The following is a 21,207-nucleotide window of genomic DNA, read 5'->3' on the forward strand; positions in this document are numbered from 1 at the left end:
GCATTGGCTGGCATCTGAGTTTTTTCTAAAGATTCCACAGGAGAAATACAAATGTGGAATGATCCTTGCTTAAGTTAATTATAATAATGGAAACAGTGATATTCGGTTTTAAGTTTTATTTTTGTACTACGTTTTCTTTTTTAAAGATTCATTTATTTATTTGAGAGAGAGAGAGAAAGAAGGAGCAGAGGAAGAGAATCCCAAGCAGACTCTCTGCTGAGTGTGGAGCCCAATGTGAGGCTCGATCCAGGACCCTGAGGTCATGACCTGAGCAGAAACCAGGAGTTGGATACTTAACTGACTAAGCCATCCAGGCGCCCCTGGTTTTTGCCCTACTTGAAAAGGAAAACCAAAACCCTTAAGACTAATACCTACTTGGTAGAAGTTTGAGAACTTAGAACTAATGTGTCTAAAAAGTTTTGTGTCCTTTTTTTCTTTGCTGTTGTTACTGTATTTGGGTTTGCTGATTGGCAGTTTTGTAGGCCAACACACTATTGTACCTGCCAGAAAATAAAGCCATATGTTAAATGCTGATAGACATGACCTATCATCAAAAAGTTTTTTGAATCTGGGCTACAAAATACTTATTTAAATGTATGTATTTAATGTATGTATGTATGTACAAGAACACAACAGCATTAGCTAACATCAAGTAAATTCTAGGGATATGAATGGTTTTGTTATTTCATTTAATACACCCAGTAGCCTTGGGAAGTAGTACCAGTTTTATTCCCATTTTACACACAGGGAAACTGAGATTCAGAAAGACTGTTATTCTTAGACAAGGGGTCCTACCCCAGGTGCCATATCTTAGGGAACCCCCTTGCTTTGGAGTGCCTCCCTTGAAATTTTCTTTTCTTAAAAGATTTTATTTATTTATTCATGAGAGACACACAGAGAAGGAGAGGCAGAGATACGGCAGAGGGAGAAGCAGTCTCCATCCCGATGCAGAACTCGATCCCAGTACTCCAGGATCACGCCCTGGGCTGAAGGGGGCACTAAACCTCTAAGCCACTGGGGCTGCCCGAAATCTTTTAAGTCTTATGGCCAGCAGTACTACCCTGGCTAAGAGCTGTGAGCCCAAATCAGACCAGCTGGGCCCACTCCCTCTCTCTTTCTCCCCTCTGGGGTGTTCTCTAACCCTCTAGCCCATGTGTATGGAGTGAGGTTGACCAGATGTCCACATAAGCTCTAGCACCGGAACTTAATGAGAGGTCTGTGTTCCCTTGACCAGCCCTGAGTCTAGGAGGACAGCCTGGTGAGCTGATCACTTCCTCTGACTTGTGTGTTATTAGGCTGCTAGGAATCATGCTGACATGCTGATTTTGAGTGACTCAGATGAATTATTTGGATGGGAGCCCTACTAAAAAAAAAATTCTCCAAAGCTCCTGTACTTCCTAGGGGTGGGTAGCCTTGCTTAGAGAAGTAAAGCAGTTTGAACAAAATCATCCAGCTGGGTAAGTGGTAGGGCTGTTATTCGACCTTAGGCATGTCAGAGGCACTTGCATATTCATTCTTTATTTTTAAAGTACTAGGAGTTGTGATTTGTATGTGTAAATTTTGCAAAAATGATCAATTCCTTCAGCAATATTAATATGTGAAGAATAATCAAACAACCTTTCCACAATTCTCTTTGGTCTCTGACCACCTTCCATTCTAGTTCTACCTTACATACAAATATGAATTTAATAGTGCCCTCAGGTTTATTTATGGGGCTTTCCAGGAGTGAATTAATGGTTTAGGGTTGGTATTATGACACCAGCCTTTAAGCTGCTTGTCACTGGTGTGGCCTGATCCTTGAAGAGACATAGATGGATTCCTAGGATTGGCCTTCAGATCTTTAGTTGGAAATGATACCACCTCTGGGAACACAGAAAGGCATTTCCGATGTCCAACAAAAGTGTCACCAAAGAGAGAGAAAAAAAAATACAACAATTCCGTAAACATTCATGACAGCGGAATTAAAAATTTCTGACATTTGTTTATTAAAGATTATAACTCACTTCAACATCACACAGGATGAAACCCCTTTAACCAGATAATAAGCACAGCACGTTCTTTATGATCATGCCAACAATAAAACTGGAATACTTTACTATTTGTTATTTATTGGGTCAACTAGACAAATCATTTTTCTACATGCCAGGCTTAGGATATTCCTTATTTTCTCTCTCCTTCTTATAAATAAAAACAGCATAGAGTGGGTATTAATGCATTTAATGCACTTTGCACATTAAGAGCCACATTTGTTGGTGTTGGTGCTGAAGTTCCAGAGTTTGTAGCAGTGACAATATATGTGCATTTTTATTTCCCATTAGACTTGTAGAAGGGTCACCTTTAGCTCTTGCCAATGGTGGAAACTGTTTTTTTTTTTTAATGTTTTTTCCAATGTCTATCCATTTATTTTGCTTTATCTTCAGCCACCATGCCAGACCACGCCAATATGCATTTCCTACTTAGATGGTGTTAATGACCTCCTAAATACTCTCCCCAAAATCCATTCTTGCACCTCTGAAGTCACTCTCTACACAGAAGTCAGAACGATCTTCCTCTATCCCAGCTTTCACTCTGGAGGATACAGGCAAGTGAGCAGAAATCTTGTCTCTCTTACACCCCAATGGAACCTCAGTGCCTAGAACTGTGCCTTGCACATGGTAGATGGTCAGTAAATGGTTGCTAAGTGTTTGTTGAATGAGGAAGCTGAGATCCCTAGAAATAGACCTTGTCTGGGTCTTGAACATGAGGCCTTGAATCAGGGTTTCTGTGACCTAGGGCTGTCCTTCTTGTTTTTTGAATTCCTGTTTTATTTGTATCCTGTCTTTTCTGTAGAAAGGGACCTCTCCTCTTTACGTTAAATTTGCTGGATTTATCTGTTTTTAATGCAATGAGTAATTTCTTGTAGAGCATGGATTTTCTACTGTGCATTTCCCCAATCTTTCTTTATTCTCTCTCTATATTCTTTGACATGTCCTATATCCTTGTAGCTAGGAAGCACTGAGAGCTGATGGTTAGATACTGATGTGGGGAAAACCATATTCATGTGGCAGAGCAACTGGAGAAATCAAGACCTGGGAGATCTTTTTTTTTTTTTTTTTTTGACCTGGGAGATCTTTGAGGAAGTTGGGCCATTTGTGCACAAATAGTAATAATCACAGATATCACTACTTAATCGATGAGTATGCGCTCTGGACCAAACATAGTATGAGGTACTTTACACATAATTCATAAATGTACACATAAATTCTTACCTATTCCTCATAGCAATCCTAAGACCTATATACCTTCCTCTTTCTTTTTCTTTCTTTCTTTCTTCTTTCTTTCTTTCTTTCTTTCTTTCTTTCTTTCTTTCTTTCTCTTTTATTTATTTATTTATTTATTTATTTATTTATTTATTTATTTTTTATTGGTGTTCAATTTACTAACATACAGAATAACACCCAGTGCCCGTCTTTTTCTTTCTTTCTTTCTTTCTTTCTTTCTTTCTTTCTTTCTTTCTTTCTTTCTTTCTTTCTTTCTTTCTTCTTTCTTTCTTTCTTTCTTTCTTTCTTTCTTTCTTTCTTTCTTTCTTCTTTCTTTCTTTCTTTCTTTCTTTCTTTCTTTCTTTCTTTCTTTTCTTTTAAAAGATTTTATTTTTATTTATTCATGAGAGATACAGAGAGAGAGGCAGAGACACGGGCAGAGGGAGAAGTAGGCTTGATTGCAGGACCCTGGGATCATGACCTGAGCCAAACGCAGATGCTCAACCACTGAGCCACCCAGGTGCCCCCACTTTCCTCTTTCTTTAGGGAGGAAGCTGACATTCAAGGAGGTTAGAAGGCTTTCAAGAAAGTGGCATAGATTCTGACATAAGTCTGGTAAGTCAGGAGAGGGATCTGTAGGTTACTCAGCCTCCAAAGTGAGGAGTGAGACAACTAACACCCTGATTGGGAGTTTAGCCTGAGCTTAAGAAATCAGAGATGGGTGAAGAAGTGAAGCTCAAGGAACAGAGAGTTCAAAAGAGCTAATCTAAAACTCAGAGACAGAAATTAGATCTTAATCATCACAAGGCAGACACAAGGAGGCAAAGCTCATCAGAAAGATGGTGCTTTCTGGCCCCTTGATGTCCAGGCACCTTTCCTGTAATTTTAAGAGTATTCTTTGGAAATGACAAGGATTTAAAAAAACCCAAACACCTGATATTCAAGGAGGGTCTTTCTTTCTGAGTCAATGATGAGAGGCATTTACTGGCTGGACCCTCTCTAGGGCAGAGATAAGTTGCCCCTGAGACACGGTGACTAGTTTTGGAAGCCTAATAAAGCAGCAACATAGGACAGAGTGAGAGAGAAACATTTGGAAGATTTGAAGGGAGCATCTGGCATGAAGGGAATAGGCCAAGCTGAGGCTATGTGGCCTTTAATTGCCCAACAGATGACTTTAGACTGCCACGTGTCAACGCTTACACCCAAGGTTAAGTATGAAATGTATTTTCTTGATCAGAGTCACCTGCAAATGCCCATTCTGTGCCCCAGAAGGTTTATATTTCCAGCTAAGAAAAGGGATGAATGGCCAGAAAGTAGGGTCAGGATGCTCCATCAAAGGGGGACCAAAGGCAAGGTAGGAGCAACGACTAGCCATGAAATATTAATCTCCATGCTTCAAACTTCTCAAGGAAATTTCTCAATGTATTGCCATGCAGGGGCTGTTGTGCAATTGACCCTAACAAAAAATACTTCCACGCTTTACTAAAGTCTACTTTTGAGCTGCCCAATGTTTTCATCATAATATTTACTTCTGGGTAAATAGGCTAAATTCTCTAATTCTGATACAAAACAGAAAGATCAGAGATTGAAAATAAATAGATGACATGGCTGTTTAAAGATAATGTAAAATGTTTTCTAGCAGCATAAATATTTGATTGTAAAACTTTCAATATGTTGTGTCTATTAACTAGTAATGTACAATATTTAAATAATTTGGCCAGCCGACATGGGCCAGGGTCACGGGGGAGGATGTGGTGAAGGCCCAACCTGGCAAGACACCAACTTGAAGTCATAACACAACCCCAAAGCCTGGCCCCAGGCACTATCTGCTCCATCTGGAGCTTCTTGGTTAGGACCAAGGCATGGACAAGAGCAGAGGGTTAAACGGAACATGGGGGCATCTGAAATTTCTCTGTTGTCTTCCATTGCTAATGTGGTTTGTACAGAGCTTCTGTGTGGCATTTATATTTGAACCTTTAGATGTTCAGTTCAGTTGGTACTCTTTGATACAATTCATTGATTTTTGTGTTTGGTGGCAGGGGAGAGGGGTGATGTTTCTGGAATATTATCAGGACTTACATGGAATTTTTTTTAAAAAGATTTTACTTATTTATTCATGAGAGACACACACAGAGAGGCAGAGACACAGGCAGAGAGAGAAGCAGGCTCCCTGCGGGGATCTCGATGCAGAACTCGATCCCGGGACTCCGGGATCACAACCTGAGCCAAAGGCAGAAGCTCAACCACTGAGCCACCCAGGTGCCCCAGGATTTACATGGAATTATCTGGAAATCCATCCACCTCTCTGGTATCCCTGACTCTCTACATGTATAATCCTGGCAAAGAGCATTAGAATTGCAGTCAAGAGGCTGTAATTTGGGAATTGCAATTTAGGAAACCTTTTTAGCCACTTGAATTTGGGCAGTTGTATAAATCTCTCTGGGTGGTGCTTTCATCAGTATAAAATGGAACTAATAAGAGGTACCCTGGCTAATACACTGGGTGGTGATGAGGATCCAAAAGGAAAGTCAGACTGAACAGCTAAAAGTATAAAAGCCCTCTAGTGGACTGTGTGCATTTGGGGGAGCGCTGCATTCATTCAGAGTGTACCCTTCTTTGTACGTGATCCACTAACACTGAGCCCAGCACATTGTAAATCTCTTTATATGTTTGTAGATTGATCAAATGAGCATTGTTGGCAGCTCAGTGGCCTTCTCCCCGCTCAGTTCTCCAAGGAGTGTGACTAAAAAGTAGGAACTTCCCAGAGTGAGGGGCCCCAGCTGATCAAAACCCACAATGGGTATTTTTAAGGGACATATCCTGTGATCTCTGGAATCCTCAGATTTCTGAATAATGTTGAAAAGGGGAAGGCAAGTCTGCAATGAAATTCTGGAATTCTGGGTGGAAGTCTGCAGTGATCACTCCTGGCCTGGTGGCTTTTGGCTGCAGATCTATCTCCAGGGTGATGTAGTTTCCAGAAAAATGCAAATTGATAGACATCATGGGTTCTAGGGGTGCTCATATGAGGTAAAACACAGACATCTTGAATCAACAAATGACAAGGATCTACTGATATGTTATTCAAAATAACTGGGTGGGCACCTGGTTGGCTCAGTTGGTTAAGTGTCTGACTCCTGGTTTCAACTCAGGTCATGATCTCAGAGTAGTGAGATCCAACCTGTTATGGGCTCTGCACTGGGCATGGATCCTGCTTAAGATTCCCTCTCTCCCTCTCCCTCCCTCGCCTCCCTCACCCCCTAACTCAGGCATCCACATACGCGATTTCTCTCTCTCTCTCTCTCTAAAAAAAAAAAAAAAAAAAAAAAAAAAAAAAAAAAGCTACATAGACAAAATAATCGTCAAGTCAGTAGTTTCATAAAGCAGTGCAAATAATGCATAATAATCCTCTGTGTTCGTTTGCTTAGCCCGGAGAGTATTTGAGACAGACTCCAGTCTCATCTACATAACAGCCTTAGTAAGTCCATCCTACACTTTTCAAATTGTACCCCCACCCCTCCTTTGTAAACTAGTGTAAAGGCATTCACACTGAGAGGTCTATAACTAGTTCTTAACAGATCACATATTCTCATGTCTGAATTTAGAACTGAGCTGACTGCATTCAGTGCAACTTCTTTTCAGCCGTTACCTCACTTGCTAAATACTAAATGCCTACTATGTGCAAAATAGGAAAGGTACTACCTACTGTGGGAAGTAAAGTATAAGACATTGATCTCTACCTTTGAGGACGTTACCATCCTTTTTGGGGAGCAGGGGTGATAAAAGGCATGTGCAAGAATATAAATGTGAATGTAGGCATCTTGTTGGTATTATTTGTAGATAATATCTGTGTAATACTGAGCATACGGTAGGCAATAAGAAAATATTGATTGAATGAATGGATGGATGGATGAATGAAATAACCATCATATTTTATTGAACCTAAGATGCACATTTTCCCATTTTTCACTATCACCAAAGAAGTAATGGCTCTTAAAAATTAATGGAATGTCATACTGTCATTGACAGGGTTTTTTTCTTTCTTGAACATACAATTATGATTTCTCTTACAACCACGAGTCTTAAATTTGATGAAATAAGGTAAGAATGGTAGTAGGGAGGATTTATTTAGGTGTTGGAATACAGGACCTAATTCCTTGGTCATTGGAAGGGGAAAGTTTCTTTGTGGAATAGGCTAAACTCTGTTTTCATTAAGACTGGTACTGGGGTTGGCAGCAGAGAGGGTCAGCATGGAGATGGGTGGAAGGAGCTTTCAAGTTTGAAGGAAAAAAGACACAGAGACAAATGATTAAAATATTTTTGGGGGGCTATTGAAAAGGTGGATGTTCCTGGAGAGTTCATATTGAAAATATATAACATAAGCCTGTAAATAAAGGTAGGATCATGGAATATTGTAGAGAGTTTGAATAATAGGCTGGAAAGTTTGGATTTCTTCTTGTATATAACTTTTGAGCCAAAGAGTGACATACTAAAAATAGTGTTCTAAGAGGATTAATCTGTGCAGGACAGATTGAAATGTGTGGGATTGGAGACAGGGAGACCAGTTAGGGGATTATTTCTGTAATCCAGTAGAAATATAAGGAGAGACTATAGTACAGTTGTAGAGATGAGGTTGGAGAGCAAAGGAGAGATATGAAAGAAATTTTGAAGGAACTGGTCAATGATGTCTCTTATGTTCTCTATCATCATTTATTTAACTCTTTCTACGTGCCAGGCAGCATTGTGCTAAGTACTTTCAAGCAACATCTCACTTAGTATTCATATAGGACTCATTATATTCTCCATTACTTTCTTACTATCTCTAATTTTCTGCATTTTATACTAAGGAAAGAACAACAGAAAGGTACACAATCTTGTGTCATTAAATGCTTCTTGCCTTGAATTCTTTAATGTTCGTATAACTATCCCTGTATTTTGTTTTCTTCTGCAAGTTACCCCTTTGTGCATCTTTTTATTTTAACCTTTTCAAGGCATGTTGTCTTAGGTACTTATCTAATAAAAATATACAATCTGGATTCTCAGTATGATTCAACTTCAGAGTCTTTGTTAATGAGGAAGGTTTAACCTATTAATATTTATTGTGATACATTGTTTGTAAACATGACTTCTTTCACCTTGTTTTATGTTTTCTGCTTTTCTATGATTCCATAGTAGTTAATTTTCTCCTTAATATTTTTTCCTATAGTGACTTTCAAGTTTTCAAAAAATTTCTTTTAAAGGTTGTTTATTTATTTATTTGAGAGAGATGAGCAAGGGGGAGGGGGCAGAGGCAGAGGGAGAAGCAGACTCCCCGCTGAGCAGAGAGCCCAACACAGGGCTCAATCCCAGGACCTTGAGATCATGACCTGAGCCAAAGTCAGATGCTTAATTGACTGATTTACCCAGGCGCCCCTGATTTTCAAATTCTAGATCTTATTCCTATCCTTTTATTACTATCTGATCTATTTAAAAAATAGTCAAACATATATTTCCCTATTTACACCCTAGGCTTCCATTTACATGTTCCCTCTGTTAAAAGTAATCTCCTTTTTATCACCTAGACATTCTGTAAGAACTTGGGTAAATGGTGCTCCCTCTGGGAACCCCTCACTCATTCTTCAAATTAGAGTATACATTAACCTCTACTACTCTCCCTCTTCTAGTTTTTGCTAAAATAATCAAGAATATTAAATCCTGAATAATCAGGCTTAATTTATTTTTCCATTATACAGTTTTGTTTTGTTTTATTTTGGCAAGAATTGTTCTTATATTTGCATTCAGTTTCAGAATCATTCTAACAAAAACTATGAAACCGTAGTCTATATATTACTGTTACTACTCACCACCACTTATTTGTATTTTGCCTTCTTCAATCATGCATTGTCTCTTGATTTTATTTATTTGTTTTTGTGAAATCGTCTTCTCTGGTCTATTTTACAAGGATGGTTATACTGGTACAATTTTAAAGTCTGAATGTTGAAGAACATTTCTCCTCCTCCAAGATTGGGGAATCTTTTGAACTTGTACTATAATTATATTTATTCATTTTTTATACAGAATCCATTTGCTATATACTGCATTTTAAAATGTCTCTGTCATTTTAAAATGGCTAATAAGTATTTTCTAATGTCAGATTGCTTTCTTTTCAGGAGCAGCTTCAGAAATGTAAAATCCTCCTGAAAAGTACTGAAAATACATCCTTAGAGATTAGGTTGCCTATGATTATTGCAGTAACTGTTACTGAAATGGAGGGGCATCTCCTTTGATTTATCAGATGGGTTCCCTTTTCAGAGATGGTAAAACATTTTCATACATCTACTGCATTCCCCCCATGGTCATTCTTAGAAATGGTTTGTCCAGTACTGAGAGTTGAGATAGGTTCTAGTGAGGATTTTGTGTATCAGTACTAAAATATTTCAGGTTCAGATGAAGCAAAACAGGAAATTTTTACATGTATAGATCTTCAAATTTCCAGATTAGAAAACCAGTAGCTTATAGAGAGTAGGGATGGACTTCAAGCCAGAGACAACTATGGCAAGAAGGAATCGGGCCAGGACGACACAATCACTTCACTTTCCATTTTTACAAGTGTGTTGGAGCCTACTCACACTGGCTGGTGAGATCTTGATTGTTTTAATCTCTTCCCAGCCCTGTGTTCAGTGACATAACAGTGTTAACTTGAAATATCTGGTGTTGGGAATATTTACACCACAGAAATTGACAAACACTACAAATCATGGCTTCCCCTTTGCCCAAAGGATGGTTGTTATGTTTACTAGCATACAATGCTCTTAGAAAATGTATTCATTTTTCATTTTCCCAGGTCCAATGTCTAAATATGCCTGGAAAAATTTGGTGATTGGGGCACCTGGGTGGCTCTGTGGTTGAGCTTTTGCAAAGCCTGAGGTTGTGATCCCAGAGTCCTGGGATCGAGTCCCGCATTGGGCTCCCCATAGGGAGCCTGCTTCTCTCTCTGCCTGTGTCTCTGCCTCTCTGTGTGTGTGTCTCTCATGAATAAATAAAAATCTTTAAAAAAATTGGTGATGAAGATGAAGCTTGATTGTGGTGTATGTAAACATCACCTGATAATGGGCTGAACTCTATCCTCCCAAGATTCATATGTCAAAGCTTTAACTCTCAGTACTTCAGAATGTGATTGCCTTTGGAGACAGGGCCTTTAAAGAAGTGATTAAGTTAAATGAGACTGATGTAGTGGGCCCTAATCCAACTGGCTGGAGTCTTTATAAGAAGAGGAGATTAGGACATGCAGAGAGATACCCGTGGCATATATGCCACAAGACAAAACCAAGTGAAGACACGGGAAAGCCGGCCACCTGCAAACCAAGGGGAGGGGCCTCAGATGAAACCAATCCTGTGGCCACCTTGATCTTAGACTTCCAGTATCCAGACTATGAGAAAAATAAATGTCTCTTGTTTAAGTCCCGTACCCTGTGGTATTTGGTTATGACAGCCCAAGCAAACTCAGACATCCCCTCTGGTAATGCTATACCATCTCATATTCCACCTTGCCCTTTTCCTCACTAAAATGTCAGCTCTAAATCCTAACAGAATAGCATAGAATCATGGAATGTGGCTGCTTCCTACTTATCAGCTTACATGCTGAATTGGTGGTGTTAGATTTCAGGCTCAAGGGTCAGGTCAGTGCTCTTTTATAGTGCAAAACTACTGACATCTCCCCTCCCCTTGTCTTCCTACACTTGGCTTTAGAGTTTTTGTCTGCATGGACTATCTGGCAAGGGATTGAATGGAGCTGTGGAAAGCATCACATGTAGGCAAGAATGCAAACCAAAGGCAAGGGGCAATGGATTCAAAGATGATGGACAGAGTTATCTTGAAATAAGAAACAAATGGCTTCCTTCCTTCCTTCCTTCCTTCCTTCCTTCCTTCCTTCCTTCCTTCCTTCCTTTTCTTTTGTTGAAAGGAACGTCCTTTTTCCAAAATACACTATTGTAGAGGACTATGAAAATGGTGGATCCGAGATGAAATTCCAAAGTTGGCATTGTTAATCACAAACACATGCCCAGCTTCTCATCTTATGGCCACCTAAGCTCATCAGATTTATGTTGTTGGGTGATGCGCTTTCCATTTCTTATAAGAAATTATAATTCAGACCTCTTGATTATATTTCAAAGTTGGGCAAACAATAACTTCTTAAATGATTGATGAACTATGATTAGTTAACATTTGTGGGACACCTGGGTGGCTCAGCTGTTGAGTGTCTGCCTTCAGCTCAGGGCATGATTCTGGGGTCCTGGGATTGAGTCCCGCATCAGGCTCCCTGCAAGGAGCCTGCTTCTCCCTCTGCCTATGTCTCTGTCTCTGTCTTTCTCTCTCTTATGTCTCTAAGGAATGAATAAATAAAATCTTTTAAAAAACAACGTTTATACTAAACCTCTTTAATATGGCTAAAGATCTGTTGTACTAGCTTATACTTGGCTGTTTCTGGACACAGATTTTCTGAAGTCATGCTGTTGGGATGACAAGTCATGGGGATTTGTAATAGTAGATTCTCAAATACATGCATAGTAGCGTAATATATAGGAAATTCATTCCTTCAGCAAATGCTTACCAAAGAAGCCCTATTGTCTGCTAAGCACTGAGGTCACAAGATAAATGAGATACAGATTGTCCTAAAGCAGTAATGAGGTGTGTGAATTGTCCCTTACAATCCACAACAGGTTCTAATAGCCGCTCTATCATTACTTGCCCTATTTTCTTGGAGAAATTATTTAACTTGAGTCTCAATTTGCTTATCTGTAGAATGAAATTACTGAATTCATGCTGACTGTTCCTGGGTTATTCCTGAGGATCAGCTAAGATCAAGTAAGTGACAGTTAAGACTATGTTGATGGGAAACTCCTGCCTCTCTTAGATCCCATCGTAGAGGCAGAAATATGGTGCCCATTGGTTTGGCTCTTCTAGCTAGGATGGTTCTCCTGTTTGTGCTGTATGATTTTGGTCAACCTTGGTCTACTGGAGCTGGTGAATTCCCAAAAGGATGGCCTAGGGCTGCTTCACTTCCTCCTTCCTCCTTTCCCCACATCCCTCATCCAGCTGTGTTGCAACTTCTGCCATCAGCATCTAACTGTGGAACAGAAGAGCATGGGATTTGAGTCTGAGGGGCAGGAAGGATATATCTTATTTCTTTCTGTGTGACTGTTTATTAATTCTCTTTCATCTGTTGCAGATATTTGGAAGAAAGAAAATTGATCCACCAGTAAGTCACTAAATTTAACCAATAAATCACTTAACAGAAGCCAGATGCATCCATTAGGACCAGAGGAAGAGGGTTCCTTCACCCTCAGCAAGACCACTTGTCTTCATTAATTGAATACTTCCATATGTCAAGTTCTCCTGGGAGTTCTCTTGGTAATTGAAATTTGCCATTGAGGGAAAGCCAGGAGAGATTAAGTCATGTTCCCCAAATCTCAAGGGTCTGGCTAACTCCAAGTTTCAGCGCTGTCCACACTACTCACACCACCTCACTGTTGTCTCCAAGTTGCTCATTACTCTTCAGAAATAAGGTATTCAAGGAAGCCTAGAACAGAGAGTATTGCAAAGCCGTCATTGCCTGCTTCTCATATTTTTGGGCCATACTTTGAATCATATGCAGGCATCTCTTTATCTCAATTCCTGGCCATTCCTGACTCTGGGGAAGTCCCACATTAGCATCAGGGAGGCGGGTTAGTATTGAAAAGTTAAGGGCTCCACATTCCAAGTTCCAATTCTGTACGAGCTTGCCTTGCGACCTTGGCTAAGACACTTCACAACCAGATCTTAGTTTCCTAAGCAATGTTGTCTGTGAAAGGAGAAAGGTTGAGTTGAGTTTCCTGTTCAAGAGTGGCAGGGACTCAGCCAGAGCCCAGATGTCCTTCCTCCACCAGTGTCCTTTCGCTGACAGCTGTGTGGACTGTCCACACAGTCCTACTGGTGGGCAGGAGGAAGGTCGGCTGGCACACTTCTCAGTTCCCTTTTGCCCATGAGTTGGCAACTCCTCAGAGAATAAAAACGCCTTTTCGTGTAACTCTAATCAAAACACGCTTTGAGAGGGGTGTCTGTTGCCAAAAAATTTATATTTATCCCAAGAAAAATTAGAAACTATTTTTGGATTATCTGCACATGACCAGCCTGCCTTACTGCAGATAAACAGGAATTACTTGCATGCAAACCACCATGCTGCTCAGAACATGAATCGCCCTCCTCCCAAATTCTGCCCTTGGAAATGGAGGCTCGGCGCCACTGCCCCTCCCTGGCAGCTCCAAGTTGGGATATGATTAGGGGTGAGGGCTCCATGCAGATCTAGGTCTGCAATCTGGCTCTGCCTCCTCCCAGCTCTGTAGCTTTGGGCAAGTTATTTAGCCTCTCTGAGCCTCAGTGTGCTCTTATGTAAAATGGGGATAAGCAATAACTCATTTCAAGGTGGTTGTCAGGATTAATAGAAAAAAAAGCATTGTTTTATGGTCTGCACTCAAAAACAGCTCTCTCCTTTGACTTCCCAGATCTGTTTTTGGCTCAGAAAGAGGAGTGCTTACCTTACATTTAGGGACATGACTGAGAAATTGAGGGAAATTTACCTTAATCTTCCAGGTGTTTTGGCCAGAGTCATCTAACTCCAGAAAGGGAAGCAGCTATGGACTGGCCGCTGCAGAGCAGGAGATGAAGTCAGATGGCCTTGGAAGCCAGGCATCTGTCCTAGCTGTAGAGAACAAGAACCGATGGCAAATAGGGCTCCGTTGGGGGCTGTATATGCTGGCCACAGGCATTTAAAGTTCAAACCTCACAACATCCTGCCAACCCAGTAAACATGTGGGGAGGCTGAATGTGGCCCTTGGGGCTCCAGATTGTAGCTCCAATGCCAGAGGAACATGTTGCTGTGTTCCTTCCAAAGCTATGTCAGAACAGCAGCTGGGTGGCTCAGTCAGTTGAGCATCTGACTCTTGATTTCAGCTCAGATCATGATCTTAGGGTCATGAGATCAAGCCCTGTGTCCCTCTCTGTACTGAGCATGGAGCCTACTTAGGATTCTCCCTCTGCACTTTCCCCTTCCCTCTCTTAAAAAAAAAAAAAAAAAAAAAAAAAAGCTGTGTCAGAAAAAAATTTCATTCCCCGCCCCCCCCCCCATGGAAATGGGGGCTTCTGGACTTTTCTAACAGTGCCATTCCTTTGCAAGCATTTACTGAGCACCTATTTTGCACAAATACTGTAGAAGAGACAAATGAAAAAATACATGGGAGAAGGTGCAGTTATCCAAATTTGAAGCAAAGCTCCTAGAAATGGGAAGGCACGTCAATATGCTTTTATACATACGCTGTTGTATATGCTAATATGCTATGGTAATAGGATTGCAATAGGCTGTGGAAATAGAAATGGCTTTTGTCTGGGAGGGGAAGAGGGGCTGGTGCAGGAGAGCGGGACACTTAACGGTGGAGGTGTCACAGGTGCCCTGAAGGGTTTTGACAGGCAGAGTGCAGGGACATGGGTACATCCTATCGTAAGTCTGTAGTCATGGGTTTTGCTTGTCTCATGTCTATGTTTATTCTCTCTCCCCTACTGGAATGTTGGAAGCTCCTTGAGAGAGGGGACTGTATCCTCTGTTTGGTTTTCCCAATTTCCCTGACATTCCATAACACCTATCTCAGTTTCTTGCTATTTAGGAATCTCATTCTGGTCATTGAGAAAACGAGACGCCAGATTCCCCTATCAGTGAGAAGCAAACAGTCTGAGGCATTTGGGGAACTGAGATAAAGTCAGCAGGACTGGTGCTGGGTCTGAATGAGCCCGTGGATTCCTGAGACCAGCTGACAGATGCTGTCTCGCCCCTGATAGTGGCGCATGGGGACTTCCTCCTCAGCCAGAAAGGAGGATGGCAGGCACGCCTAGTCTCTAATTGTCCCTAATCACAGATGTTTAGAAATGGCTAAGAAGCAAGACCCCACACGTTAGGATCTCACCAGGAAGCACTGGGTCGGATTATCAGCAGCCAGAAGGATAAAGCTTGTTGATTTAGCTGTAGGATGATGCGCCCAGGCAGCTCTGGCAAAACCAGTGCAACAGTGTCATCTCTTCACTCAAAGTTTCCAGCCTTGTTGTGCCAGGTCACGGTGCTTGTCACTTCCTCCTGGGAGGGGTAGTTCTGTTTCCCCAAACACCTGTTATTTGCCAGACATGAAACGGGATTCTTTACCTGGATTAGCTCATTTACTCCTCAAAGTGCTCCAGGATTAAAGGAATGAGAGGCATTATTTTTCTCATTTTGCATTGGGGTAAAACAGCTGCAGAGGCTGCACGCCTTGCTGAGGATCACACTTTCAGTAAATCGTGGGGCTGAGCTTCAAACTCAGCTTTGCCCACCCTCTAGTTTTCTGTGCTACCAAGTTGACTCCCTGTCCTCAGTGAAGGTTCTCTAGGAAACTGCTGGGGATGTCGTTATATGTGGATGTAGGAGGCTTACTGGGCATGGCTTAGGAAAAGTTCTGAAAGGAGAGCAGAAAGTGGGCAGGACCATGCAAGGGGGAGTTACAGTGACCTGGGACTGCAGTGGAAGCTTCCAGCAGATCCCAGCTGGGACCAGGGGGCATGAAGCCTTGCCTTGGGGTAATACCTAAGGGGTGCCAGAAAACTCAGCAGCTAAGATGCATAATATTTTAATGCAGCATTTAAATAATTTTAAGTGGGGCACTTGGGTGGCTCAGTCGGTTAAGTGTCTGCCTTCGGCTCAGGTCGTGATCCTGGGATCCAGTCCCACATTGGGCTCACTGGTTGGTGAGGAGTCTGCTCCTCCCTCTCCTTCTACCCATCCTCCCACTCATGCTTGTGCTCTTCAAATTAAATAAACTTTTTAATATAAATAAATAATTTTAAGCTGACATTAAAAAAAATCCATGATGAACAAAATTTTAAATTTCACCCTGCACCTGTAAGGACTTATTTCAATCTCCTTATCCTAATCCTGGCCTGGTTGAGGTTAGTATATATTTGAAATTTTGATATTTACCATTGATTTTTTTTGGGGGGGGGGCTTTAAGAAACATGCGCATTAAAATTGTACCCATCGTGATCACTGAGATCTTTGGTGCCTCACGTTGTACCTGAGATGAGTCAGTGCCTCCTCCACTCACGCAGGTCCTAGTCCTGGACCCCAGCCAGCTCTGGAACTGGGATGGTCCTTTGGAGTTGTCCTGCCTTCAGTGGATAAGACCAGGCTTTTTCATCCCCCATCCTTGAGTAGCAGGCAGTGGATACACGTGCCCTGCAGAGGATGAAATTGTGGGTAATTCTGTTTGGCTGAAAGCATATGCCTAAGCAAGATTCAGGTGAGATCCACCAGTGCCCAACACTCCCAGGAAGTTACATTACTATATTCACTATGCAGCTCAACACAACTTAACTCAAACTCAGGGCTTTCCCAACTGTGTCTTCTGAACTAGAGGCAAAGCTTGTGATTATACAAGAACTTTTAGGAAACAGAAGTTGTTACTTAGAGGGTATGGTCTACAAAACAACATTTTCCAATATAGCATGGTCTTATCAAGGTAGATGTTCAGTGTTGGAAACTTTTCTACATCAAGTCAACAAATCATCACGTGCTGTTCCCTTCTACTGAGGTCCTACCACTGAGGCTAGAACGTACACCCTGCAGAGTTCACTGGCTTTGCCGAAACTTCTTGTTTTCAACAGTGATGAGATCAGAAGTATCTGAGTCCATTCGGCATCAGCATCCAATCCCACTATGCACATCCCCATGGAGAACCAACTCTTGCTTCTCTCAGCATCTGTTTTTGTTGAACCCCTAAGTGCTGAGTTATGTTCGTCTCACCTTATCCTGCCAGGGACTCCATCAGCTTAAGACAAGAAGGTAGGCACCAATTGGTCAAGCAATGGGCCAGGTGTGCTGTCAGCAGGAGGTATGGCTAAGGCAATGGAGAGCTCTCCAACATGCCCATTGGAGATGGGTACCAGGCCCCTAGAGGGCAGGACACAAGGTCACATAGGTCAGGAGATTAAGGTGGGGTCATCCCCAGATGAGAGGTGATGGGCTGAACTGGGCATTCAGTAATAGTGGATCAAAAGTCCATGGTGTGTGCAAAGGGTGGGCAGCTGGACTGGTGGGATTTGGAATGGGTGCTCCAGGGGCTCTCAACCTAGGCAGGGTGGTGGGGGATTAAATACAACAGAGATTTATTTCTCACAGTTCCGGAGGTCAGAAGCCCAAGATCAAGATGCTGGAAGATTCAGGACCTGGTGCTGGCCTGCTTTCCGGTTCACAGATAACCGTCTTCTTGGTGCGTCCCGAAATGGCGGAAGGGGCCGCCTTTATAAGACACTTTATAAGAAGGTGGAGCGGCACTCCCGCTCCACCTTCATGACCTCATCACCCAAAGGCCCCGCCTCCTAATTAGCATCACCTTTGGAGTCAGGTGTCAACTCGTGAATCCAGAAGGTATAACAATAGTTGAATAGTGGGTCTGCAGCTCCGGGTGGGAGCACTCAGCCTTCCGGAACCTTCTATCACACCTGTCCACACACCTGCATCACTGTGGACTCCTGAGTCTGGCTGCTTGGGTTCACATCCCAGCTCCTCTCCCAGCTAGCTGGGTTGATTTTGGGCACGTCACTTCACCTCTCTGTGCTTCACTCCTTCACAGAGCATAATAACCACACAGGCCTTGTGGATTGTTAGAACGATCAAAACAACCACGAGACATTAGATTTTGAACAGTGCCTGGCACAAAGTAAGTGCTGGTCATTTCTCCAGATGCTGTTCTCTCTCCTCGATTTACTCCCTTCTCTCTCTCTCTCTCTCTCTCTCTCTCTCTTTCTCTCTCTCTTTTTGAGATTTTGCTTATTCATTCATGAAAGACACAGAGAGGCAGAGACACAGGCAGAAGGAGAAGCAGGCTCCCTGTGGGGAGTCCAATGTGGGACTCGATCCCAGGACCCCAGGATCACAACCTGAGCTGAAGGCAGATGCTCAACCACTGAGCCACCCAGGTCCCCCTCCCTTCTCCTCTATTTTTCCCCCTTCTTTGTCTTTATCTTAGTTGATTCTCATTTGGAGCTGCCCTCTATGTTTTTATTTATTATTTAAACCATGGTGTCCTTCGTGCTTAATACAAGATCAGGTGAGGGACAGCTCCCATATTTTTCTGTTTCAATGGTTTCTGTTGGTAGTTTACAGTCTGCAAATGAGATTTTCCCATGGCTGTGTGGCTCCAAATAGAAAACCTGCTTCCCACCCTTGACCTCTGTTCTCATTACCTCGTCATTAAGCCTCTATTAACTTTTTCTGGACCCTAAAGCCTCCTAGATTAGGCTGCATGTGGGGTGGCCAAGTACACGAGGACCCTTCGAGCCATAACAAAACAGGTTCTTCTCTTCATGAGAAATCTTGCATCCATTTTGAGATGACTTCAGGAGGGTACAGATTGGTTCTTTTTTTAAAAAGTTATTTTTGCCTGTGGAACACACCATTTCCACAAATAATGAGCTTCATCCAAAACGCTGCTCCAGGCAGGCAGACTTGGGGCTGGCGAGACAGTAACTCTTGCCTCTCCCTGTGCTTCGGTCTTTTGTGGCTGATGGGCATGGAAGAGAAAATCCACCAGCTCCTGGGCATAAGCTTGGAGCTAGGCACATCTAAGACATGCCACTCGGCACTGCAAAGTTAAAACTTAGTCAAAACCCCAGGAAGCGACCAATGGACCGTTATAAAATCCAGTTACTGTCAAGAGCTGGGCCTGATGATAGAGAGCCGTGTAAAGTTGCCAAGACAGAAACAACTTGCGAGACATGGTGCTAGATTCGGGTCAGACAGAGTCCAGAAGTTCTTTTCCTTCTGCAAAAGGGCAGAGGCATGAGGCAGCCCCCCACCCTACCCCCCGCTCAATAAGAAGACATGACCTGTTACTTAGGAACCGAACGAGGCCTGTTTAGAGAATACAGCTGTGGCTCTAGAACTTGTCCAGAGAAAACCAAAATGGATGGAGCAAAATTCTGTTCATCAACATTGTTTGTTTCAAAGCCTAAACATTCGGCGATTTCAGGCATTGCCATTAGCATGGCAGTTGAGGAAAGGACTAATCTGATAGGGACCAGAGGTGGATCGGTGGATAAAGCAAAATCAGCAATGAGAAGAGAGGGTCCATCCATCCTTCCATCCATCCATCCATCCATCCATCCGTCTACCCACTCACCCTCCGGGAACTCACTGGAACATGCCAGTTGTGGTACTAGGTGAGAAATACTCGGAACGTCTATCACGTTATTGCCTTGTTATCACAGGCAAGCAAACAGCTACAACACAATACGATGAACCAGGGCGCAAGCAGCAAAACTCCTATCTGCTTGGAGGAGTCGGTTCTACAGAGAAGACAGATTTTGTGCTGGAGTATTGAGGCCCAGCAGGAGAATGCTAGGTTCACGGTGCTTCTCTCTACCCGGAATGCCCCGGCAGATGTGGGGGCATGAGGTAACCTTGTGTGTATGGCCGGGGGGTGGGGTGGTGGTGTCTGCATTGCTGGAGTATAAAATACCAGGGCAGCAGTTCTAAGGACCACAGATCTTGTAGAGAATCTGATGAGCGCCCTCACTGCAAATACACAAATACACATAACCTGGCGTGCGGTTTCCAGAGGTTCATGAACCTACTTATGCACATTAGATTCTGTGCCTCTGGGCATAAGGGTGAGGGGGACGAGGAAGAAAACCCAGGATGGACACACTTTCCTGTTCATTCCATCCAGGATCTGCCTACTGGAGGGGGTGTCGGATACTCGGAATCTCAAAACAAACCTCCAAAAAGTTGAACTCAGAAATGGTAAAAAAAAAAAAAAAAAAATAATAATAATAATAAAGGGGGACTGGGGATGGGGGAAATCTCTGGAGGTTGGTAAAAGGAAATAGACTTGCAGTTAGAAGGTGAATATGATATAAGAACTGAATGTATACCATGGTGACTATATTGATAACACGATATTGCATCATTGAAATTTGCTAAGAGAGAAGTACTTATGTATTCTCCCCAATAAATCCTACCTAAGTAAATGAGGGGACATGTTTCTTAACTCCACAGGGTACATCCTTTATGCGTATATCACGTTATCGCCTTGTATACTTTAAACATCTTACAGTTTTATTTGTCAATTATACCTCCAGAAAGCTGGAATTTTTTTTTTTTTTAAACACCACCAGGGCCATAAAGAAAAACTGAAAGCTGAAAACCCCACTTAGCATTTTCACCAGGGATCTCGTGGAATCCCGGGAAGCAGGCCCCATATGGAATGATGTCTGAATACAGTCCGATTGTTGCTGGCACCCGCTCTGTACACATCGGTTGTGTGGAAATATCGAGAAAGCTTCCAACTCAGGACCACCTCGCCTCATGTGGCTAAATTGCCTCATCACAGGAATGGGATTAGGCCAGAAATTGACAGATTTTGAGCATATCCCGGACATCATGCTTGCTCCGGAAATACCCTTTTGAGTCGAGTTTACCTCCTATGTTGCCCTTCTCACCAGACTGATGCCTCTGCAACTATTCTGAATAGAGTTAGATCTTGGGATCTCTGGGTATGAATGCTGCAAGCACTGGGGAGCCATTCTCTGGAAGCTAATGGTTTTTACAGGTTCCTTTATTTGTTTATTTTTAAAGATTTTATTTATTTATTCCTGAGAGACATACAGAGAAAGAGAGGCAGAGACACAGGCAGAGGGAGAAGCAGGCCCATGCAGGGAGCCCACCGTGGGACTCGATCCAGGGTCTCCAGGATCAGGCCCTTGGCTAAAGGTGGCACTAAACTGCTGAGCCACCTGCAGTTTCCTTTAAAGGTCACTTTGGGATGCCCCGCTGGCTCAGTCAGTGGAGCATCTGACTTTCAATCTCGACGTTGTCCAGTTCGAGCCTTATGTTGGGTGTAGGGAGATTATTAAGGTAAAATCAAATCAAATCTTT

General features: G+C 42.5%; 1 protein-coding gene across 3 annotated transcripts in view; it reads right to left on the reverse strand.

Annotated features, from left to right (window-relative positions):
• MYOCD (myocardin) overlaps nt 1-21,207 on the reverse strand; it is a 306,072-nt gene that overhangs the window by 110,242 nt on the left and 174,623 nt on the right. For all 3 annotated transcript variants that reach the window (XM_072821087.1, XM_072821089.1, XM_072821084.1), the window contains one exon: nt 16,346-16,506. The gene's annotated coding sequence lies outside the window, so the exon portion shown is untranslated. The remainder of the gene's footprint in view (nt 1-16,345; nt 16,507-21,207) is intronic.

Source organism: Canis lupus, chromosome 3, assembly GCF_048164855.1.
Source record: "Canis lupus baileyi chromosome 3, mCanLup2.hap1, whole genome shotgun sequence".
NCBI classification, from domain to species: Eukaryota; Metazoa; Chordata; class Mammalia; order Carnivora; family Canidae; genus Canis; species Canis lupus.